General features: G+C 39.2%; 1 protein-coding gene across 1 annotated transcript in view; it reads right to left on the bottom strand.

Moving 5' to 3' along the window:
- Positions 1 to 1,253: 1,253 nt before the first annotated feature.
- The window catches only part of IRS1 (insulin receptor substrate 1), a 54,466-nt gene continuing 29,805 nt past the window's right edge, over positions 1,254 to 25,914 (bottom strand). The window contains exon 2 of the mRNA XM_082487141.1: positions 1,254 to 2,501. The gene's annotated coding sequence lies outside the window, so the exon portion shown is untranslated. The remainder of the gene's footprint in view (positions 2,502 to 25,914) is intronic.

Below are 25,914 nucleotides of genomic sequence, written 5' to 3'. Positions count from 1 at the left end.
GGCTGTGGGCAAAAGGGTTGCGGGTGAGGTTTTTTTATGTTTTTACTTCAGAACATACACAAGTTTTCATTGCAACTAAACCCACTAAAAAAAAAAAAAACCAAACAACAAACCAACAAAAGAAGAAGGATCTTAAGATAAAATGAAAATGGGTAACTTACAAATTTAAATACTGGTCTGATGCATGTGGCTTTCTTTTTAAAGCAAGTGCTGCCTTCTCAGATATTAATGGTTCTTTGGAAAAATACACACCAATGCTTACCAAGAGTAATAAGCCAGCTACTGTGGATTGACTTGCCCTTTCCTACATAAAAAAGCAGCAAAACCTCATGTCTTTTACTGATTGGTATCAGTCTCTTTGGGAGGAGACTGTTCTGTCAGCAGAGGCCAAGATTTCCACAGGCAGCACCCTGGGCAGTCGCAGGTCCTTCTCAGGCTGCAGCCTCACCATGCAACAACATCCTCAAATCTGCCAGCATCACCACCCATGCAATTGTTCCCAGTGATCTGAAATGATTTAAGTATTCTTAACCTGCAAGTCCTTTCTTAAGTGAATTGTTTGACTTGACATGGTGAAAGTGGTTATGTATGTGCAATAACACCAGCTGATCTAAGGGAATGGTAAGCCTCCAGCAAAAGGAAAGGTGAAAAATATCTGTGCAACAGCCCCTCTTCTGACTGCAGTATAGATGAAGAACATTGCATTAACCACAGCCCAACCCCAGACATTACAAACATCTCAGAGGAAAGAAACTCCTCCTTAGAGGGTTTGACAGCCTTCCTGCAGGGAGAGCTGGTGCTTTGAGTGCCTGCTTTTTCCCGATAACAAGAATCCTGTCGAATATGCACTGGTCCATGGAGTTGCTTCACAGATGCAGGAGGAGGGACCAACAGGGACCTGACGTGGCTTCAAGTTCAATTATCACTTCAGTAACATTTTACTTGGAAATCCATGATCTCAGTATTTTTCCAGTCCCCAAAAGAATAAAGGCTCTGCAAATGCTACACACAAAAGAATTTCTATCTGCGCAGAACCAGAGTGGAGTACAGGAGAGTCGCAGAAGAATTCTTCCTCATCCTTCCTCTTGCACTGATTTCCAGACAATCACCTGGACCGTTCTTTTTAAATTTTATGCTGAAGTCTTGCTATGGCTTCCAGTGATTTCACTTGCTGTGAACTCTTCCACTGAGTTAAGTGGAAGGAGGGCTGTATCCTGAAGATTCTCCAGAAAACTGAAACAAGAGCTTTAGTGAAATAATTAAAGGAAGCATACTCCCTACTATACCTATTACACTTGACTTTATTCTTAAGCTATGGTGACCCACAGCCATTCTCAATTACACACAATGGAAATATCAAGGAAAACTGGTAGGACAGTTTGAGATATTTGAGACAGCTTACCAAGAAAACAAAAAAACCCAAAAAACCACTACAGCAGATAAAACAGTATCTAGTTTATTACATATAGAAAGAGATTTCCAGAATTTACAAACACCCACATTTTCATTCCAGGGAAAGAGTCAATTTGAAAAGTTCACCCTTTCTGTTTTTATTTTGTTTTGTGGATTTCTGTTGGTTGCTTTTTTTTCTTTACAATATATACAATGGAAGACTTTGATTTCTTTTTTCCGATTTTTTTTTTGTCAGTTCTGTGCAATTGATGGATTCAAGTTGACACTTGTAAATAACATGTACAGAATGTTTGTCTTCATTGTAGTTAATACAGACTATTATTTTACAAGGAGTACAAAATTATTTTTCTTTTGGAAAGAACTCAACTCAACATCAGGGTTATCTTACAACTGATAGTATCAGTAAATATGACTGTACAATCAAGGCCCAGGGACCAATGACTCATATTATATTATTTTCTGAATTACAATCTTAAAACAAGAATAGTACCCTACTCTATTCTTAGAAGCCTTGTTTTAAGCAGGTTTCCCACTCTGTTTACAACAGAATATAGTATACCTCAGTTCCACATCAAAAAAGATGTGCTGTAGGAAAAGTTACATTTTAATTAAAAAAGTACATGTATAAATCAAAACCTATGTTAAATATTTAATACTCTTCAACCAACATTAAGTTTTGTATGTAATAATTTACAATGATGATTTGTCATACAGGTTTTCAGCAGCAAATGAAGTTGTGTAAATGTGCTAGTAAAATACCCATTCTCACCATGACACAGTGGTGGGCACATCAGTTCATTGTGGCCAGCTAAGTCCTTATGGTAGAGGATGAAGTAAGAGAGACTCATTGTCCAGGTGTCACAGTGCTTCTGCTTGGCACAACACAGAATGTGCAGCTCAGTCAACTAACTCCTGAGGTTTGTGTAAAGTAAACAAACTGAACTGGATGCATCGTACCCATTTACAGAGGAAGAGGAGGAGAAGGAGGAGGAGGAGGTGAGGTCCTAGTTGTGATAGCATGAAACATTTATAGTCTTGATACCCATGAGTTAAAAGAAGGATTTGCTGAGGTTGTATAGGTCATCATTCTGAAATTGAAAGAGAAAAAAAAATTAGCATCATGGGCACTTTAAAAGCTTTACTGTAATTATCCCCCCCCCTTTTTTTTTCTTTAAAAGAGTTAGCATCTAAACCGAAAATGTTAGCACTTTGAAAAATTATGGCATACACAGTTGAACCGTACTCAAGCATCTGAATCCCAAAAGCATTTAAAACAGATGTTGGCAATAAAATTCAAAGTAGTCAGAAACACATTTAAGACTTGCAAGAGATTCACCTAAGCAGAAACAATTTAAGCATCCACACTGATTAACTCTGCCAAGCTCCTGTGACAAGAGAAAGAAAAGCTCAAACCATTAGCCTGCTGTTGGTGTTTTCACCCACTGCAAGAAAGATGCATTAGATATCAGGCCTCCTTGTAGGGCTTCCTGGCCACCTGCAAATGCCATGGCTTGCATGAGAAGGATGACCAAGGAATGGAGCATTAGGGGTGCAGCATTACCATTCTGTATTGACGTACAAGTTAAAAAAAAAAAAAAATTGTATCCAGAAAATCCTGTTTAAGTCCACAAATTTATATACATTCAGCTTCTCTCTCTGAGAGACTGGGTGAATAACCAGGTCCTCCAACCCTAATAACGCACAGCATAGGTTTACTGGGGAATGACGCCAGAAGCTGCCTTTGACCCTGTCCCACCAGTCTTCCTTCTCTCTTGGCTCCAGCCTCCCTGATCCAGCACACAGCGCAACTGCCTGTATCAAGGAGTCCTCTTAACTCCGCTTTTCAGTTGATTTTACGCAGCCAGGCCATCAGTACAGGGGCTCTGGTCACAAAGGACGTAGTGTGCAGTGAGGCGCTCTTGGTGCCCATCTGCCTCGTGTCCTGCTGGCAACCCTGAGGCAGATGCTTCAGCCCCCAGCGGGGAGCAGTGTCCCTGCTGGAGGACGCAGGGTGGAGGTGGCAGACCATGCAGCACCTCCCAAGGCCCTGCGCAATGGCCCGCCGCAGGCACGCAGACAGAGTGGGGCGGCTGTGCAAGCACACAATCCCCGAGCCACCCCAGAGTGCAGCCCCATCCTCTTCTCTTCGCACTATGGTCTCACGCAACCATACCCCCTGGGGACTGAACAACGCACCACCGAAATGAGTACTGCTTTTGTTTTAACTGGGGTTAGAGAACTACCATGATTTACATTTCAGGAGTTTCACCTAAAATCTGATGAAGCAAGACTTAGATTTTACATAAAAGCGTGTCTATTTCTCTATTCGATATTAACTATGCTCATGAAAAGATAGGTAAACAGTGCATTTTCCTCAGTACAAATACAGGCTTCCCATAGACATGCTGAAGTAAAAAAGCTGAAAAGACCTCCTGTCCCATATTCTTTAATTGCCCAAGAAACAGAATTTACTTTGTGTGGTCCTTCAAGTGAAAGGAAAGCCTATCCCTGCAAGTGATGTGTGGTATGCTGTGAAAACTCCCTGGAGAATTATCTCACAGATCTCTTATTTACTTTCAACTTTCTTTTGCACTCACATTGCGATCTACTGGAATGTTCCTACCCAAATATCTATATACAGCTTCACATAGCTTTGCAGCTTGCAACTACGCTGGACCTAAAATTAGCCAGTAAGGCCATACTTTATTAATAAAGACAAGCGACAAAGGGGAAACGGCTTCGTTTAAACAGGCGTGATTTGCATGCTGCACAGCTGAGGTGGGTGTTTCACACCAGGCTCCCGCCCAGCAGGGCCAGAGGAACCTTGGGTGCCCACCAGCAGGGCCCCACGGCCCAATCTGCCCTGCACGTACAGGGTGAGCAGAAGGAAAGCAAGTAGCAGCTTTTCCACATCGCCAGACCTTATTCTGCTAAGAGATCTTAAGTACATAAATAGCAATTTGCAGTATCAGGACCAAGTATTATGCCTCTTCACTAGTATTCTGTTCATCTAAACTCAAATACATCATGTATTGAACAAAATGGTCTGTCCAATCCAAATCCTCACCAATTCAACTAATACAGTCAAGACACGTCATCACAATTGCTACTAGCGAGCATTCACTTCTGGATTCAGGAGTCAGAAGAACAAAGGAAGAGAGAGTAACAAGTCTATTTAATACTAAGGAAACCCACAGTTACAGAAACGCAGATGCTCACATATTAGAGTCCCATGGATGCAGAAAGAGAGTGAAAAAACCACAGCAGGCTGAAACATCCAAGAGTCTGAGACTTGGGATGAAGAGCCAGAATCATGTAGGACATGAACTGGCACAGGCTGCATTTCATACAAACTTCAGCTGGAGGTATGACAGGACACAGGGGCACAGAGCAGTTTCCAGCTTGTAATTACATGTCTAGTATCTTCAGCAGTACAACATGGAAATCTATCTATCACCCTTTGATAAAAATGTATCGGTAGCTTTTGTTTTCTTCTAATTTTGTCAGGAAAAAAAATTTAGACACTTTGCTACGGACCCTCTGAGATCATCGATTGCAATGATTTGTTTTCACAGCCCCAATTCCTCTGACAAACCTCTTTCCACGAAAGAAAAATGGTGTAACTGAGAATGACAGCCCTTGCTACTATTACAGGGCAGTGGTGCCTGTTGTGCCTGAATGCACACAAAGATGCCAAGAAAACAGCCATTCTGAGAGCAAAGCTGCTCTTCCAAGGTCACTGGAAATACAGTCGAACTCTAAGGCCTTGGGATCCACGGAATTCTTGTTTGTGCATAACTTACACATAAAAGCCCCATTCTCAATTTCAGTGTACAAATGTTCTTTGCTGGACGACTTAAATTTTTGACGAAACAGTCTCAATCTCCTCTCTCCTCAGTGAATATTACAGTATGTTTCAAGGTGGAAGTACCTTATTCGGAATTGAAGTCATCGGCTGGATACCTCATTGTTTCTTATCAACAGCCATCAGCATTTCCTTAACAACATATACAAAGAGGGCAGAAGACAAGCGTTTTAATAGAGTGTGCAAGGACTGCAGCAAGCTGAGGTAAGGATCATTAAAACCACTGACATCACTGTTGGCAACCAGAGAAAAGGGAAAACCTGTGTTTAATCTTTTTCCTATTCACCACAAGCTTCAGCTGGAATCCCCAATAATGCAATTTGTGGTTGACTTTATGGAAAAAATTAGTGATGCAAGAAAAACGTACTGAAACAAACAAGCATTTTTAAAAATTACTACAAGGTACCTTTGACAAGTAAGTAGTCTCTGCTCAACATCTGTTACAACACACATGCAGATAACACACACGTACGTTCCAGCTGGCAATGCTTTCTTCTCAAATCTATTAGTCCAGGCTGTATACAACACAGCTAACTGTAGTTACTATTACAGCCCAAGTCCCATTCTTAAATCCAGTAACCAAAAATAAGTTGATACTTCATTTTATTTCCATTATCAGGGAGCCGGGAGAAGGAGAGGAGTGCTTAGAATTTGAACTCTCTTGCAGAGCGTCTAGACAATGTAATAATATATCTCTCCTGAAGTTAACAGAATTTTTATACATAAAATAGATGTGTTGTTAAAATACACTTGAAGCGTAATTCTTACTCCTTCCTTACAATCCGTTCTCTTTGAAAAGCAACCAAGGAGGAACAAATATATCAAAAGAAACAAAGTGAAAACTCAAGCGATCTTCAAGCACAAGACTTTCCAGTAGCTGATTTGAACTTCTATTTGCTATTAAGGGCTACTAAGGCCTGTGTGTCTTGTCCCTAAAATACCAATAGAAACGCCCTTCCAAAGGGTCATTTCATTTCAAAACAAGTAAAATAAGGTGGAGGTGCTGTTGAAGCTCCATGATCACTTCAGCAACTAAATGCAACTCCTTTGTCATGGATTAATATGCAAGCGCAAAACGCAGCTCCCAAACACCAGACCTGCTTAGTACCCTGTGACACCTTTCCAGTGTTAGCTGGACATCTGTTTAGGAGACATCTCTACAGGTAACAGAGAGAGGTCAACCAAAAGGTGACTCCTGAGTGAAGAAAATGCAGATTTTTCCAGATCTGCCAAAGGAAGGTAATTTCCCAACTCTGCCATCAACCTTGCTATAAATCAAATGTATTCTCCAAAACTGTACATATCCCATCAGTCCCTCATTTGAAACAATGAGCAACAAGGACTGGTTGAAGACTCCTCTGTCAAAGACACTAGTTACAAATAAAAGGGTTTAGAAAGTAAATGCATTTGTTGTTTACTTTATGATCACAGTGTATTCTATTCCATGTAGAATAAACAGTGATTTACTGCCTAATGAACACATCTACCTAGTAAAAAATAAAAAGCTCAGGAACAAAACCTCAAAATAAAAAAAAAGCTATTATGAAAATGCACCAGCAGACTTGTGCAGAATTTCACAAGTCGCACGTTGCACGCAGTCTGCATGCAGCCTGGGCACCCTTTGGCTGGGCACGTATAACCAAGTGTCTTTAGAAATCTGACACAAAGTACGTTGCACGCAGTCTGCATGCAGCCTGGGCACCCTTTGGCTGGGCACGTATAACCAAGTGTCTTTAGAAATCTGACACAAAGTAAACACATTAAGTAGTCCCGAAAAACTCATTTACAGCTCTTGTCTTGGTGACATTTGGTGACTCCCTTCACCTAATTATAATGAAACGGTGCACACCTACTTAAAAGCTGAATTTATCCACATGTTGTTGTGTTCACCATACTTACGATCATAAGTAGTGTCTGTTTACATTTTTCTTGGCATTAATAACATGTGCACAGATACGGGGAGTATCCCATTCAGATAAATTAAAAACATCAACCAAAATTTCGACTAGCTCCAATAACTTCTTTTCAAAGAGATGCAAATAGGTTGTACAGTTTCCCCAATCTCACATGGACCGTTGAAAGAGTAAAGGAATGCAAGAAGAAACAATGGTTGCTCTAGTATGTTAATTGCAGCTTGAGTACTAACAAAAGGAATTCAAAATAGAACTAAACAAGGTAATTACAACATTGCTATTTCACTTGACAGGCTATAATCTACATTTAATAAGCCTAGATAAGCTTTTCTTCATTGTACCCCAAAATGCCTATTTCAGCTTTCTTGTGAGTTTAAGCAGGGAATTACTGATGATTCAGTTTCACCAAGTCCTTTCTTATCAGGGTAAGTAACTGGATTTGGTGTTTTCATCCCCTTTTTCTTCTCCATATAGGTAATCATTCACCGATGAAGGAACCTAAGGACCAGTAATAGATGGTACAGTCAGTCTTTCTGCTCTAAGTTCAGACAAAACTCACTCCCTTCACGTACAGCACTAAAAAAAGTCATCCTCACCACAGAGGAAGATCTTCCTCTTTTCCCCAGAAAGAGGTGGGGAAAAAAACAAAAGCTTTTAAAATAAGATGAAAAAGACTTTTAAAATAAGATGATGAGCAGAACCAGGTTCTTACATTTAAGAACCCATTTCCTGGGGTGTAAGTACAGTGGGAAAACACAAACCAAACCACAAACATTCTTTGGATGAGCTTCTGTCCAGCAAAGAATTCATATGTTTGATTTCAACTTCACAGCATGTCAACCCGATTTAAATTCACGCAAGACAAAAGTAAACCCATGACTGAGGTCAGCAAGAAAGGCTGCTGCCACAGACAGGAAGCCAAGGCCTGCCTGCCCCAAGAACCTAGCGTAGAAAAGCCACACTGCTGAAGGTCAGATTTGCCCATTTCCACCTGTAAAGAGGAATTGAGCCAGCTCTCCGCACTGGTATATAAAGATTCTGGAAAAAAAGGAATTTACCAAGTTTGTATGTAGAAAAACTATTTAAGAGATCTCCTGCTCTATTACACAAAATCAGCAGCAGTTAGGTGTTGGACCAAAACTGACTTGACCCAAGTACTAGATTCCTGATTAAATATTTCACCTTTTCAATTTTGGAAAAAAAAAAAGTTACTGAGCTTCTTTTTCTTGAAGACTAAAAGCAACAAGACATGACTAAGTCTAGAAAGAAAGAGCTTAAATTCAACAGTCTGTTTTGTAAAGAAATTCTACAACTTTTCTTGCAGTGATACCGCTAAGCGATAAAGCAAAACAATTGTCCATAGTTGCAAAACAAGATGCAGCCTGATTGTAACTCATTAAAAAGTTATTATAAGTGGGATTCTCATATTTGTTTCTTCCAATTTTGTAAGGACTGAAGGTCTGGATCTTTCCCCTTCCTTTACTAATAGTCCAGCTGAGTAATCAGTAATCAAAGATTAAGTTCAGCTTACACGAAGAGAAAGTCCTTTTGTTTCAGGACTGAAAATAATGCTGTTACTATGAAGCCACAGAATGCAGGATCTCACAAGATCAATACTCCAACTTCATCCCAAATCTTCTCATAATGCTTCTCTAATACTCTTGGCAGTTTGATGTCCCTCAGATAAAGCCAGTGCTGGCCCAGGGTCTTCTCCCCTCCCCCAGACTGCAATATGAGAAGGCATATTAAAACCTAAATGTGTATCATGTAGTTAATAGCATCAGCCTTCACAGGACAACATTGCTTCTCTTTTTAAGATTCAAAGAAACTAGCAAGTTCAACGGCTGGGGTCATTAATTATTTTGGAATTTGTACTGTTCAGTTCACCAAGTTTTCAGAGTCTAACCCGGAAGAATTTGGGGCAAACATGCTTCCCCTGATGACCCAACAACCCACTCCCAGTTCAAGAAAGCAATGGCGAAGTGTACTTTGTACCCTTGAAAGAGGAAAACACTGCTCAGTATTTATCTTCATCAAACATATAACCATATATCAACCATATTAATAAGGGGAATCCAGAAACAACTTAATTATGCAATTTGTTTCTCAAAGGAGTTTTATTAGCACATTTTTTAAAAAATTACTTTTATGGTAGTTTGGAATTCAATAAAACTCACCAATGCTGGGAATCATTACAACTGCTCTCCCTATGGGGAAGCAGACGACCTGTGTGCCTTTAGATGCACTCACACCCCCTCAGCTTGTTAGCAATTTAAACACACACAATTAAATTTGACCAAAGTTGAGTGCACTGAAGCTGTGCTCATATTATATCAACTAAATTACATCAGCAGTGGAGCTCAGCAACACATAACAGCCAGTGCAGCTACCACATAATCAGAATAGATCTCAGCTGCTGAATTTTCATTTTCATGATCCTTCTGTGAATTTCTATTTCACATGCCTTTCTGGCATTGTGGTCTGGTTCACCATTCCTACAGCCAAATGCTGCCACTTTCTCCTGTGCTTTTCTGACCCAACTTTATAATGTTCATTTTCTGCCAGATTTACTTTTTCTGACAACATCTTAAAAAGCCCTACCTAAATAGCCTTGATTGCCTTGAAACTATTCTTGTGATACATGGTAAATTGTGAGAGTTCCACCTTAAAGCAAGGATTCACACCATTCGGCTTAGCTGGAGCCATTTTCCTCCCAATGGACAAGTAAGGGGAAAAAGTAGAACAGGCAGAAGAAAAATGGCATTTAAAAGGAAGACATACAGAAGCCCCGCAGGGGGATAACCTGGCCAGCTGACCTTCCCTTTGAAATTTTGCCAGTGCAAATTAAGTAGCTAGTCTGCAGCACTTCTGGCAGCAGCATGGGAAGGAAGTTCAGCAGTGATTTTGGATGAAACACTTCCTCAATGCCTAACAACAGCGCATTAAATATCAAAAAAGGATAATAAGGAAGTGCTGGAAAACATATTCAAAAAACCACGCCAAGAAAACAGAAGAGGGGATAAGAAGAAATGAAACGTCATGAAGTTGACAAAATTGTAACAAGAAGTTTGAAAAGCCAAGGTAGAAGCAAAGTATCCATTATTTTGCACTGTTTGATATGCCTTAATACAAAGACTATACCACACAGCAGAAATAACAGTTGAAAACAAATTAGAGGTAGTGCGTCTACAAGGTAAAAGGCGGCCTTTGGTAAAAAGCAAAAAACAACAGTAGAGTTTGTTACATCTTGAAGCTGAACTAGAAAACAATTCTTTAACCACAGATTTAGCTTTTCACCAAGATACCACCACCATCAGTCTGACATCACATGAATTACTTTAACTGCTTTGACCCATTGTTTTCTCCTGTGTAGACCAAGAAGATAAGAAATCTTACAAGTCTATGAATTTAACATAAATTTGTTTCAGTAAGAATGTGTTTTCATGTACATCCACGTATATTCACAATGTATTTCTAGTTTCTAGTAATTTGCACTCATTCGACCTGACCTTTTTTCCCTTCTCTCTCTCTGCCATAAATTGCAAAACTTCCCTAGGTGGAGTCATACGGCATTTTCCTCTTCCCAGCATTTCAAACATGATGTGCAGAATCTTTTGACGTTTCAGCTGACAACTGAAATCCAAAGCATCAGCCATGCTCAAAAGCTCTTCAACAATGAAGTGCTGTGGTTGGGGTATACAACCTAGAGGCAGGTGGACAAGCACACAACTGGATGTAGAAAGACTTGAAATCTAATTCTGCTTCTTGGCTTGATTTGCTATATAGTTTTACTGAAGTTACTGAGTCTTGGTCTCACATAAAACAGGTAAAACATCTATCCCATCTATTTTCTACGTGAAATTTTTGTGTAAGGAGGAGGAATTCATGATGTCTCAAAAACGCAGTCACTATAACAATCTAGGGCATTAGGTTTGTGCCTTGATCTTCCCGTATCTCAGTGTCCTCACTGTGAAATGAGAGCTGCTGCCTGACAGAAGAGTTCAGACTATGCCAGGGGCCAGACAGCAGGGTGGTAAGTGTCTTGACAGTGCCCACATGACGACAGATGCAGGACAGCATCTGGACAAGGTGCTATAAATAAGACATCGGGCAAGCCATACATTCATGAGAATACAAAGAACTGAAAAAATGCTCCATTCCCTGAACACTGCCTACAAACTAAAGAAGACTAAGTTATACATGGAAAATACTAGTTTCTTACTACATGGTCTTAAACTATGAGAATGTGTATGCATGAGGGTGGGAGAAAAGTATCACTGCTTAAGAAAATAAGTAACATTTGAGAATTTTGTGACTGTATATATTGCAAGCACTATTGCACCTAAAAACAGATTTATAAAACTAAGTAAACTCTCCATGCAAATAGAATTTTTAGTTGGAAAAGGAAACAAAATTCCAACATAAGAAAAAGATGGAAAAAGAAGCGTTTACTGGTAGAGCAAGAGCTCTACCCCTCTACTGCCACTGATTTAGCAATCAAGATACTCTGGACTGCAATGGGATTAACCTCAAAAACAATGCTGAGCACTTTAATGAGCTCTGAGGTAGTTCATGGCTAAACTATTCACTGTACCATTTAAACACTGAAATACTTGTTTGTATATAGATTAGGTTTTCAAAACAATTGTCATCCAATTTATTTCCAGAAACCACAGTAACAAGAAAATAGTAAATACAGGGTGATGAAAGGGCACAAAGCAAAAGTAATTCTAATTCAAAACAATGAAGCTATCTCAAGTTTGAAGTATATGGACACAGGAAGCAGCACCTGGCAGGCTCTTGGGGAGTGGGAAGCTTGGATACAGCTGTGAATTAAATCCAAATTATAAAGACAATCAGATACAAACCAAGTCTTTCACTGCTGTTTCTTTAAAGTTTAATTCAGTGAAATCCTAAAAGGCTGAAAGACTGCCAATGTTATATTTTAAAGTTACTAACAGCTTAAATGGACTGATCTTCACTTGTTCAGTTGCCATGATTTCAAATGGGAAATTTATCAACAGTCAATATTAATTATCTGATATAATTTTAACACCAATCTAGCATTATGAAACTGTATGATTACACAAGCAAAAGTCAAACTAGGTAAAAGTTTTTCTCATTTCAGAATTTGCAGTCAGACATTTTAATTCAATGATTCTTACTTAAATTCTTTAAAAAAAAAAAAATAACAACATGCCAAGTGGAAATTTTCCTCATATAACGAAAGTTGTTCACAACAGTATCAGTAATATTTTCACTAGACAATAGATACTGTATGATTGTGACACATAAATCTTCCATCATTTGGCAAATCTAGTATTAAGGATAACCCTTTAGAAGCTATTAGTCTAAGTCAATTGAAAATTAAAAGCATATAGTAATACAGATTAAAGGCTTAGCATGCACACAAAAGGATCTGTACATGATAACATATCTCATTAAGATGTCTTGGTTAATCAATGATTGAAAACATCCACTAAACATTAACCTTGACAAAATATATAAAAATTCAGCATTATTACACCGTCAGACCGCACTACATAATCTCATAAAATGGGAAGTTCTCCATGTTTTCATAAACTACGACACGACCTTGTACCAACGACCACCCATTCTTCTTAACCAAGAGAGGAATTTTTAACGATCTTGGACTGCTGACAGTCTCAGTGATCACAAAAGTAAGTAATGCTACATTTAAACCTCTCCCCCCAAAAAGTCGTATCAATCATCCTTTAATATCAACTTAATTCAAAAAGTTACTCAAAACACACATTACACAGAAGAAGGTCTCTTCCTGAAACACAAAGTAGTTTCAATAATATATTACATAAGCACCAATAATGGTTTTAGAAATGGTTTGACAAAATAGTATCTGACATGTAGATACTGAAAGTCTTACTGACTATAGTACTGTTGAAATTACTGTTAATGGTGGAGCATAATTTCCTTGATGTCCAAAACTAGGCATACTTTTGGCATTTAGCAGTTCAAAAACTGAAATGTGATAGAAGCAGCAGCAAGTAGTGATCTTTGGCATACAGAAGCAAAGGTCCTCAAGACAAGTTACTGAGTCAGACATTACCTTGTGCTTCCTTTCACCATCAGGTCTTCTAAAAACTGTGTATCCCACTATGGAAGTCTATGTTATAGTTCAGCCACACCACAGAAAAAACATTAACTAAAATACCCTGAAAATAACTATTCTAGGCAAATAAATATTTTCTTTTCCTTCAGAGTGACTGCTCAGTGGGTTGCCCAACTGGCAGCTAAACACAAGCCAGTGAAGGGGCAAAGACTTTCATCTGCTGCAAAGTAGAAATACAGTCAGCACACAACCCAAAGGCAGTGGAGAGACAGAGAGGAAAGGAGGGTATGGCTAGCACAAGTAATACAGTCACCAAGAAGACAAAATACATCATGCCACAATCAAGAAACCTTAGCTTGCGCTGTTTCTTTGGTCTGGTTTCCTGAAGAAACGGAGGTTGTGTAATTGGCAGAATAGAGAGCACACCTTCTAAACAGAATGTAAAATTCAGTTTAACTTTGGCAAAGACAAAGCTTCAGATATACACTAAGCTACTATGTTTTGTAAAAATGCATGGCTGAGCAAAGGACACAGTTTTAACCCACGTGCTCCAGGAGGAGCAGAGAGCAAGCTGCTCAGCACCCACCATCAGCCCCCCGCACCCATCCCAGCAGCCCCACCACCCTCTGGCAGATCCTGCAGAGGAAAAGTAGCAGAGGGTGTACTGGGGGCATGAAAGGGACAGTTAATAAATGTAAACCAAATCTACAGGAAACAGGGCTTCATTAGTTCCACTGCTCACAGATCATCTGTTGGTATAAGGAGTTTTGCTTGGAGCAGTGTTTTGTCAGTACTATTACTGTTACGTTATGCAAAGAATGTATTAAATTCTTAATTATTACATGAGATTTAATGGATTGTGTATCACATGTGGGAGGTCAAACAACGAGGGTAATGTTCCATTCAGCCTTATAGATATAATTTAAAATACAGAAGCCTGCATTATGTTTCAAGTAGCAAGTGCAGATCAAACATATGCCCGCGATGGGAGAAAGCAGCTTGAAAAGCAATGGAAAACAATAAAGTAAAATTAAAAAAAATAATACAAAAGTATCAGCGGTTGTGACAAGCAACAGTACAATTTCCAAGAAAGTTCTCATCACTCTGATCTTTGTTATAAAGGTAACCTAAACCACAGCAATACTGCAATGCAACCAAGCTGCTATGCCACTGATGGCATCTAGTAGTAAGTTACTTCAAAAGCCAACGCTCCACAAAGGGAAGTTTTACAGTACAGTCCCTTTTAAAGCCTTTTCTGCTTTCAGAAGCTATCTATATGAAATTCTCCACGTATATCCAGTGGTAGGGACCCTGAATGCCCTTGCTACAGGAAGGAGAACATACGAGGAATAACAGAAAGTATCTTGACTTCTACTTTCCATCTGTATTTTCATACCAGAGCCAAAAATACTCCAAGTCTAGTTTTAGATCCAGCTCTCTTAAATGAAGGCTTTAATTAAGATAAAGCTAGCATTTTTGTTACATAACTTCCATTTTCATGGCCGTCTGGGGAAAAAAAAACCCAAACCACCACACAGCACAGCAACCAAAACGATCTCAGTCTACGTTATTCTGTCCATCTGTTTTTCAGTAACAGCAGATTTTTCATATTATTAAAAAGTTTTTTTGAAGGTATGTTTCATTATTTTGGATCACATAAGGAACAAAAGAAAACAACTTTGCAGCTATGTTGTCATATTGAAAATATATATATATTGCACTTTAAATTTTATCAGAAGGTATATTGCTTATCACTTTTCTGCAACATTAGTTTTCTACTTATCACTTGTACTGTACAGAATGTAAGAGTGTAACACCACTGCCTATAAGTATGCATATATACAAAGAGGAGCTGAAGCGGGCTGTAGTAGCATGAAAAAGGAAGTTCACTTGCATTACTGGAAATAACAAAAACTCCCAAACCAGGACAGCTCCCTGCCTCAGTTAAAAAACAAAAAAAAAAAAAAAAAAAAAAAAACCAACCCACCCCCACCCAAACTTCCATATTGTCAGACACAATTTACAATTCCCAGTTCAAATTCTGAGGACCCTGAGAAATAAGAATCACCTTGGAAGGAGGAAAAGGGAAAAGCAAAGAACACTTATTTTCTACAGACAAATACTTCCTATATTGATAATTCTAGTTTTACATTACATGTTCTCCAGTCATAATAACTGCACATTCATCTCTCTTAAAAAACATTCCTTTCAACCCTTTAAACTTACTTCATTTCTAGTTACCAACCATGCATAATGCTTAACACAATGTTTAATTTTCATTAAGAATTGTGACAATTGGAAGTCAGTTTCTGCAGCATCTGCAGGCATCGTGTTCTACAGAGACAATACAATAAAGTACAAACACGAGAACCTTTTTTTTTCTCTCTAAGTGAGACTCCTGGTATTTCAGCAAGGTAAAACAACCTTTCCAACTTTCCTTTTTGTCTGCGAGTCTCTTCTAGCTCAAAGTCCTAGTTGCTAGAAAAAGATGCATCAAGGTCTGTGGAAGCACACACAGTGGGAGCCACAGCTTTTAGAAATAATAACTGAAAGGCGTAGCAAGTTCTATTGTAAATGCAACTTGGTATTTTTCAGTTACTTACAGTATTGACATAACAAAGCATGGCTTTCAAACAAATACAACACCTGAAATGTAGCGATTGCTTCCTTCCAAACTTCAAGGTCACTTCAAAAGCTGCAAAACATCACAGCTGTCTGAACTACTGGTTGGAATGGATGAAAAAGGAATAGTGTTCTCATTTCACTGAGGATGGTTAAGTTCTTTTAGATAAAGCTTTCCAGTGAATCTCGACTGGAGGGGACTGGTAACAAACAAAGGAAATTTCAGCCTTAAGTGCTGAAAGTTGTCAGAAATACAAGCAAATTAGATGTTCTGCTATTTTACCATGCAAAATGTAGCCAATACAGACATTCACATGACTTCTAAAGTGAAAAATCTTCTTGTAATACACATTTTCAAAACAATAAGCAACTTAGCTAAAACACCCTAAACTTCCTTCTAGGGCACAACATAATGATTATTTTAAAGCTAGCTCATCTTAGACAATCAGATTTTTGCTAGCACAATCTTTACATAACTGTAAACACAGCTCTTTATTAAAAAAAAAAAAAAAAAAAAACACACAACCCCCCCTCTTTTGCTACTCTTTTTATTTGTCAAGTGTCTTCCACATGGGCTTAAGAATATGTCCACAAATGCTTCCCTACTCTTACTTCCTTTTCTGTGTTCAGATGGCTCCTTACTGCTGCTATATTATTTCTTAGCTTAAACTTTCAAGAGAGAAGTAAACAACCAAATTTTTCAGCATTGTTCTTTCAGTCAGAGCAATCTTATGACAACAAAAAGTAGTAATATATTTAGACATGTAAGATCCCAAAGCTGTGTATTTTAAATGTCAAACTGGCCACTTCAGTTATATGATGCATATGAAATATGTATAATATTAACCCACTTCACTGAACAAAGCCATGCTGCATTGAAAGTGAGATCACAAAATTAACAGAAATATAAGAAAGGCAAACAGGGTTTTGGAAACATCCCACGGTTGCAACCGGGAACCAGGGAAGAACACATATGTGTACAAAAAAAGGTTTAAAAAAAGACTTTCCCCTTCACTTAAGGGTTTACAAATCAGATTCAGTTACAGGAAAACAATGCTGCAATCATCACAAGTCACTAGTAGTAACAAACTGATCTGAGCATAAAGAGAGCCGGTACCTGAGCTATGGGAAGGGCAGTCCATGAAGCACAGACTCCTCCTGCTCCCATCCTCGTATTCCAGCTGCTTCTTTTGACTTCAATGACTGTCTTAGTGCAAGTATTTCTATCAGCCAGTACCACTTTTCTTTCTTTTATTTAGGAAACCAATATGCAACTATAAACCATGTTTATAAAATTATAATCCACATTCTGGAATATGTAAACAAGTACCTATTACTCAGAGGCCACAGATGAGCCTATTATAGTAATAGAAATCAGCTGCATTTTCCTTTTCCAATTGTTTATACTTCTAAAGCATCCACTCTTTAAAATATTCTCCATACAAATCAAAACATGTTGTGCCTGAATGAAGGGCAAAACAACAGTAGTTTCAAAACACTGCCTTTCCTGCAATATTATGCAAATTAAACTGCAGCCTGCAGTCTGAGTAGATCGGGTACTTCAAAGGGTATAGCAACTCGAAAGGTCACTACGGTCAGGCGGCAGGGAGAAAAAGGCAGGCTGCACTCCACTGCACACATCACCCATACCACCACCCAAGCAACCTTGACATTGCAATCATTTATACATCTGTGGTTTTATGTGAGTTAGCCCACTTTTTGCCTTCATTTGCCACGGAACGGTGTTTATCTCTCTCCCCCTCTGTCTATACACACACAGGCACACTCTATACTCACACAGACTGATACATAGAAGTATATACGTATACACACACCCCTCAACATATCCAAGCACTCTTACTTTGTTGACATAAGTTAGGATAAAGCAAGATTCATTGCAGCATTTCCTTCAAATGTCTAAATTACATTCTATCTTCCATGTCAGTACCAATTAGAGATAAAAAATTATGTGCAGATTTATCAATCATTAGAAAATAATGCACTCAAAACACATGATCCAGAAGCTTTCAAAGCTCTCATCACTCTTGTCCTGAAGCAGCTTGCAGGCCAGCCTTTTTTTGAGAGAAAACAGAAACATTAAAATCACCAGATAGCTGAGGGATAGTCTTTGTGTGATCAACACTGCTTCAAAATATATTATTACTTTGAGCTAGCTTTAATTTTCGCCGCCTTCTGCCACAAAACAGTGTTCAAATCTAATTCTGTAACCTGCACTATAGCAGTATCCAATAGAAGCTAGGTTAGGCAAGAAGCTAGGTTTCCCAAAAAGGGGAAAACAGACGTGGCTAAAAACCCACAGATACAATCTTGTGTCTGTCTGCAGACACTAATAAACAAATCCACACAGAACTTGCAGCTGGGATTTCAGACATTTCATAAATAATATCAATTCACTGTTTGCAAACCTACCTGTAGTCAACAGGAATCAATGACTTTCTTTCCCATGTATCCCAAAATTACCTGTAGTTGCCAAATGGCGTCTCAGCTACCACCTTACAAAATAAGCTGCTGCTAGTAACAAACTGAGCTGGCAACTCACTTGCAAACAATGTTTCTACAAGTTTTGTTGATTTGAATTACTTGGTATAGTTCTTATTTCAACTTAATAAAAAGATAGCTTCCATGTCGGTTGAGGTCTCTTGTGAGAAAGTAACTTGACTTTTACTTTCCGTGATTTTAACCTTTATCAGAAAAAAGCTTAAAAGAGGCCTTGGTACACACAATACTAAAATCAAACTACGTTAACAAGCAATACTTGGCCTTCCTATAGTTTTAAATCATTCTCTGCACTTGGTGGTGATCGTTTCTGACAAAATATTAATCTAGTGTCTACACAGGTGAAAAAAAACCACCCCTCCATCTTACAGACTGTAAAGATGACATGAAAACAGCAGCCATATATATTATAAATAAATTGGTGTAACACTGGTATACCAGAAGGGAAGTCATTACTTGGTTTGACTTTGAAAAGAATTTATCTGTTCTTCAGATGAAGTTACAGCAGAGAGGCCCCACCAGCCCCTCTTCACCGTCTGTGGATCTGGCCCCTTTCCAGCTCGGGAAACGAACTGTACTCCCTCCTCTACAACATGCAGCTCCTAGTGCAGCAGCTACTTTATTTTTAAACTTATCAGTTGGGTGGTGGGAAGTCAAAAATACCAGGATGGATTACTTAGCTTCTAATCATATTAGCATTCATGAAAAATACTGATTCTAATTTTGAAAGGCCATTACTAAACACGTTCTATTCACAGTGCAGAACAACAACTCTAACAATTCTCCCCGCTTCACATTTTTCTGCCATCATTTCATGTATGCCTTTCTTTTGGAAAAAGCAGATACTAGGGTTCAAACCACAAAGACAGGCACTAAGCTCTAGGCTACAATACCAAGTTAAACTGGGGTGTGTGCGCACACTTCAGCAGCTGGTAAACATCCTGACATACTAACCAGTGCACAGCAGCTGTAGCAAATCAAATTCAGAAACCTTGCTGCACCTCCTATATGTTTTAGTATGCACTAACAATTATTTCTACATTACAACTGAACAAAGATCATATGAACAGAGTGTAACTAAGCCAAAAAGCTCTTCTAAAGGAAGAATTACATTAATATTAGAAACCCACAGCATCGGGTTTTCTAATACAGAGCATAATCATCAAATTAGGGAGATTATTATTTTTTTTTTAAAGTGAAAAGATGGTGTTAGTTCTGTTTCATGTACAGCAAGATATGTATAGTAACCACATATAATACAGAACAAGCACGAGTATCATACATGTCACTAATATGATCATTATGCTGCCATTTTTCTAGTTGCTGCAAACATTTGCATGAAGATAAGAGCTCTAAGTTATACTAAGAAAAAACAACATGAGTTCACATCACTACAAAACAAAGCTTCAACAGAGAGTCACATGAGGAGTACCTGACACCCACGTATCTTAACTTTCCTGAGCAGTCCTTCCCAGCATTCTCCTCCACCCTTTTAACTGTTCCATTAACTGTTTCATGATAAACCTACACACATTTTCCAGTATCCTTCCATAAGTGTGCTCATAAACTGAATGCAACACTTCAGAGAGACAGCTATAATTACTTCAAATTTCAAAGCATATCTAATAGCCTGCTGGCTCTCCTGCATGTCCCTGCATATCCCTGCACATCAGTTGGGAACCATCATTCTAGATGTATCTATTTTTTTGATTTTTGGAAAGACTGCAACTAATCTTGAGACAGAGCAACCGAACTGCACATTAATACACAACATTTGGGGGGGGGGGGGGGTGAGGGGGAAGACAAAGTTTTAACTTTCACTATATTTTGTTTTCATGCCATTCACAGAATATTTTGAAGGAATTCACAAACTTAATTTTTCTTTCCACATTACCCAAAGGCCCTAAAAAGGCACTGAGAACAACTACCAATATAAAACATCAGGGCTGTACAGATATTTTCATTTTTCTTGAAAAGTCAAAGTCAAGCAACTATGTAATTACATTGCTTTCTTCTATAATTAGAAGATACAATATCATAGAATTGTTATGGCTGGAAAAGACCTTTAAGACCATCAAGTCCAAAATATGTTGGCGAAAAGATACATCAAGTCAACATGCCGCCACAGCACAGCATAAGGGTGTACTCTATAGCACAGCATAAGGGTGTACTCTGCAGCACAGCCGTGTCTGTCTCCATCAGCAGAGCTTCGATGTTTGCTGGAGTTTTCCTGTCTGCTTCAATGAAAACCAATACCCCTAGGTTTCACTGCTGGCTGTTTATGTGAAACTAAAGTTAAAAGCCAAGCTGAGCACCATTGGGGGCTGGATTGTCAAGACAAGTGTATAGCCAAGAAGATGCAGGGGGGAGCTTGATCTCATTCTTACTCAAGTAAGGAAATAAAGGAAGTAAATTAAAGAGTTATGCCAATAAATCTTACCCTGCAAAGCTGATTTTGAGATGACAGAGACAGAGGCATGCTTTTAAGTAACATGACATACAAGCGCATTTCATGGGGAGCCAACTACCCTTCTGTATAACTAGTCTAAACACCAATTACACCAGACAATTTGAGCTGAATATAAAAAGCCACAAATCTCACAGTTTGAGATAACTTCTGAGGAGGTGTTAAAGTTAACTTTGGAAATATACAACACCACCTCAGCCTTCCTGTAGTGCATACATCACTGCAGAACACCCCGGAAAGGGCAACCACGCTCGTCAAAGCACCCCGTGATTTGTGGGAACAGAGAGGCTGAAGAGATGTGGACACTTCACCTATTTCTCCAAGAGTAAGCAGGAATTTTCTGCTCACAGAACTTCAGGGATGAGAACTTGGCTGTGCAAAATATCAGTGGCAAGACTCTAGCTAGCAGCTTCAGTAAACTCTGCATGTGACTGGACTCCGGTCACTCCTAAATGTGGCAGCTGGATTAGTGAGGCTGCCATCGGAATACAGCGGTGTTTGACGTTCTGCAGCACCAGTAACCTGCGACAATGAGAGGACAGGGATCCAGCCTGCAGACATAGGCTTGTAGTCTTCAGCACTTTGTCTTTTTATTAAAATAATTCCTCCATTCTAACTTCAAATGCAACAGATTGGCTGCCATCCCCACACTAGCCAGAACTCACAATACACCTTATTTGACAGCTTATCAGATGGTTTTCTCCCTTTCTAACAGGCTCCTTCTACATTTGATACAGGGAAGCTGTACCTTTTCTGTTCATGGTAATGTACTGCAGCCTGCAGCTGGGGACAGTAGATCTCTCTGTCCCCTCTTTCCGGACGGTTTGGAGCCGCATGTTTTCCACCGCCTCTCCTATGCCTCTAGCTGCTTGTAGGATGCAGCTGCCCAAGAAGACTTCCCGACACGCTGCATTATGGTCAGTTACCTCATTATAAGAGAAGAGTATTTCGGACAGCTTTTGTCAACCTCTCAAAGCTAAATAACCAAGCAAAGCTTCAAATCCAACTGTTAATAGGAATACATATATATTAGGAAGCTGGACTGGATTTCAGTTTCTGCTCTATGAATATAGTTGGAAAAAACCCCAACTGCCATAGAAACAGAGAAACTGAGCAAAGTTGCTACAGTTTTCTAGGCTGCAAGCTTTAGTTCTCTTCCCTCAGTGGTGATCAGGCTGTAACTTTATCTGTAAGCATCCATCCGCAGAAGAGTAATACCTATGCTTTAAGTAGCAAGGCTACTTGAATGGATATCGAGACCACTGAATTCACCACTGCTGGTATGAAGTTTGCAGCTTTACTTAGCCACAGAGAATCTCAGCATCTTGCACCTCCTCTTATGCAGCATTTGTTAAATGCTCTCTCCAACAAAATCATACTCAGACACGTACTTTCAGCTCTTCTTGATCAACAGATGTTGACACTCATTCCTCAGTACTTGAATGCTATACACAGGATCAGGTGGCCCTCCACACACTTCCCTGTGCCACAGAGGTGGGCTCCACGTCACCCTCAGAGGTTGGCCAGCCATCACCAGGGCCCTGTCCCTGCATACACCAAACTGTAGCAATGTAGTATTTCAAGGAGTGGTAAGGCTACCAATGGACCAGCAAAGCAATCTAAGGAGCTTTATACCGTGGTCTTCCATAAAAACAAACAGGTTTGAGGAAGACTTCATTCCCCCCCACACTTCCTTCACTCCTTACAGCTGTTAATTTCTAGGGAGCAAAAAGAAGTCAGAACAATCTACATCACCATCATCCTCTTTCGCTATCACTAGAGCAATAATACAGTAAGGGAGTGGGAAAGTCAACTTCTCCAGAGTCTCTCAGGCAGGTGCACCCTAGAACACGACAAAAAGCAAAGGAGGTTTTCTCCATACATTTGTTTTTCCATGTTGCATGCTGTGATTGGAACTAAACCAACCCAAATCCTAATACTTCTAAGCTCAGGTCTCCAGGGTCAGTGCTCATTGTGTTACCAACCACTCTGTTTGTATTCTTTTAGTGACTTTTTTCCACCCACCAAGAACGGCTTTTAGATAAGCTCAAACTCATTTATTTTGATCACTAAGTACAGTATCAACATTTAAGAGTATTTTCATTGCATTGGATGGAAACGCTAGACACTCTCAAAAATGAACAAAAAAGGTACAGGTCTGGTTCAAATGGCAAATATGAAAGATCATTCACAGAATAGTAAATATTGACTTTTTAATGTAAGTATTTAATAATTTAATAAGAAAGTATTGGCTAAAGAAAAAAAGCTGGGTGTTTCTTTCTGTTTGGTTCTGAAGTTATTGAGCAAGCTTGACTTTGTACACTTTTAATCAGCATTTAAAAAAATAAATATAAATTCAATCATCACCTCCTTCCTCCCAGTCCCTCAAAAAAAAACAGAGGCTCTTTTTCTGTATTCTAAGAAGCAGAAATGTACCGCTGAGATTTATGGTCTCTTTCAAGGAAAGACTTTCATATAACTTAGGATTAATTTACACTTTGAGCTATCCAATTTTATTGCAGACTTATGGAAAGAGAAAGAAGGGACAGGGAGGGCAGGAAGAAAGGAGGACAAGCTCTCACACGGCTTATACTCGGTGTTCTTCCAAGACAACTATGCCCCAGAAAGAAAAATTCAGAAAAATCCACATGAATAATAAGTATTGTTAGCATAGCCTTCTTAGCAACAGATTCTAGAGCACTTTGACACTAGACTAAGATGAAGCCTGACCATGTCCAGACTTAGATATAACCTAGCTCTTTTCATTAATGAAGTTTTTCTGCAGGATAAAATACATCATAGAACATTACATTAAAATTGGGGTATTTATTTCTCTGTTGTAAGAAACTGAAACTAAAAATAAAACAAAAACCCATCACTTCTGAAAGGAATGCCCTCACCTTTTTTCCTATTTTTCTTATTATGCCATTTTTAGCATTTGTTCAAATTGCTATTTTTCAGTCTTGCAGTTTCTCCAGTCTTAAAATTATGCAAAAACTCCAAGTTCTCTTTATTAATCTGTCTTTTAGATGACTTCCACCGAAACTCATTCTAAAAATATAACAAAGAAAACCACTAACAGCACTAGACTCACTGTCTTTCAGTTACCAGTTGTTACCACCCTACAAGCCACTGCTATACTGAAGTCAACTTTGTGAGGATTTTAAAAAAGCACATTTACTTGAAAATAGTGTAACATACTGTCCTAGACTCTAACAAAAGAGCTACTCGCATTCTTCAGATTATGATTCAATGCCTTCTAGCTGTGGGTTTTCTTCTCGCTCATGAGCAAGGTCCACCCACTTATTTGCATCAATATGCAGCGTTGGTAACTTTGAGATGAGGCAGGGGATGAACAACTTGCATTTCTCAAAGCACACTGAGACATAACCAAATACCAAGGAGTATGTCACACCAATGAAGTGATAAAAACTGTGTTTGGAGTCTTGTCGCATAAACAGCAGTGTCCCTGCGTACCACCACATACTGAAGGCAGCGAAGTCTAAATAAAATGTTATCACTAGTAGCTGAGCACTATCCCGAACCTCTCCTTGTAACCTGAAAGGAAAATTATGAGTGTGACCCAGATGAATCACACTCCCAGATGGACTTCCCGGTATTTTTTTCCTGGCTAGAAAGAAGGAAATTTTTTCCAGCTTGCTATGAAGTAATAGCCATCTCAGCTCGCAGTACCAATGATTTAAGCAAGTAGATCAAAAGTCTCCCTTGGAGGTGCAGCTCACTGAACATGAAAAAAAGAGAGAAGCTTCATGCCTCCCATCTAACCCTGCCATGAATGACAATGTAATTTTGAGTGAGTGACAAAATGATCCCATTAAGCCTGAGAGCTCAGGAATATAAGAAATATCCAGCTTGATCAGGCCAATTGTTCATCTACTCCAGAATGTGTCTCCAACAGGGCAGAAAAGGTGCTATTTAGAGAGAACCCATGAACTATGTTCTGTGGTCCACTCCCCTTACACTCTGACCGTGACCCCTCCTAACACTGTTTTGAACCTGCCTATACAGTCTGTTTTCAAAACATCCCCTGGCTGCAAGTTGCATGAATTCACTATCTGCTGTGTAAACAAATACTTCCTTTAATCTGTCTTAAACTGATTCCCAACCAGTTTCATCAAGCGTCCTGTAATTCTGGTACTGCAAGGTTTCTGTCAACAAGAGTTCTGCATTCACCTTACCCACCGCCTTCATGATTTTGTAAATCTTGATCGTACTGCTCCTCATAGCCTCTCATCTTCTAAATCAAGCCTTTTAAATGACACAACTCCACACAAGGCAGCAATACCAACCCCTTGGATTGAGGGTTGCCCTTCTCTGTACCTTCCCTAAACTAAGGGAATTAAATGTGTCGTCTTAAGATGTGGACAGGAAAACTGTACCCAGTGCTTAAAAAGTGGTGGGCATACCAGTGCTTTAAACATCAACAAAATGACACTTTTTTCTTGTCCTGAGTACCACCTTCTGATGATGCCAAAAGGCACCGCCCACAGTTTTCTGGCTTTTTTTGGCTGCTGCAGCTCCACATTGCAGACAATGATTCTGGAGAACTGTCAGTGACAACCACAAGGCCTCTTTTCCAAGTTGCAACCCCCAGTTCCGAGTTCAGCATCACACAAGCATGATTTAGTATAATTTTTTCCCTACTAAAAAAACCTTACGTTTAAAACCTATGTTTACCTATGCTGACACTCATCTACCACTCTTTTGCCCACTCAGTTACATGATGGCCATCTCGAATTCCTCAGCACTGACACAACATCTAACTACCCAAAAGTAACAGTAATAGCGTTTTTCATCAGACTGGAATTATTTTGAGGTTGGTGCAAGTTAACAAATCAAGTTATTGGTTTGAGTGGGGTCTAGAAGCCACAGGGAATGCAACTGAGATCAATCAAGACCACTACAGCTAGTTTCATCATTATGGGAAGACTATCAGAAACAGGAGATTTGTTAAGCAGAACAGAAATCAGGCGCAAAATTTAACCAAAACAATAAACCCCCACACACA

This window comes from Vanellus vanellus (genome assembly GCF_965231255.1).
Source record: "Vanellus vanellus genome assembly, chromosome: 8".
NCBI classification, from domain to species: Eukaryota; Metazoa; Chordata; class Aves; order Charadriiformes; family Charadriidae; genus Vanellus; species Vanellus vanellus.
This window is presented reverse-complemented; position numbering and strand designations above follow the sequence as displayed.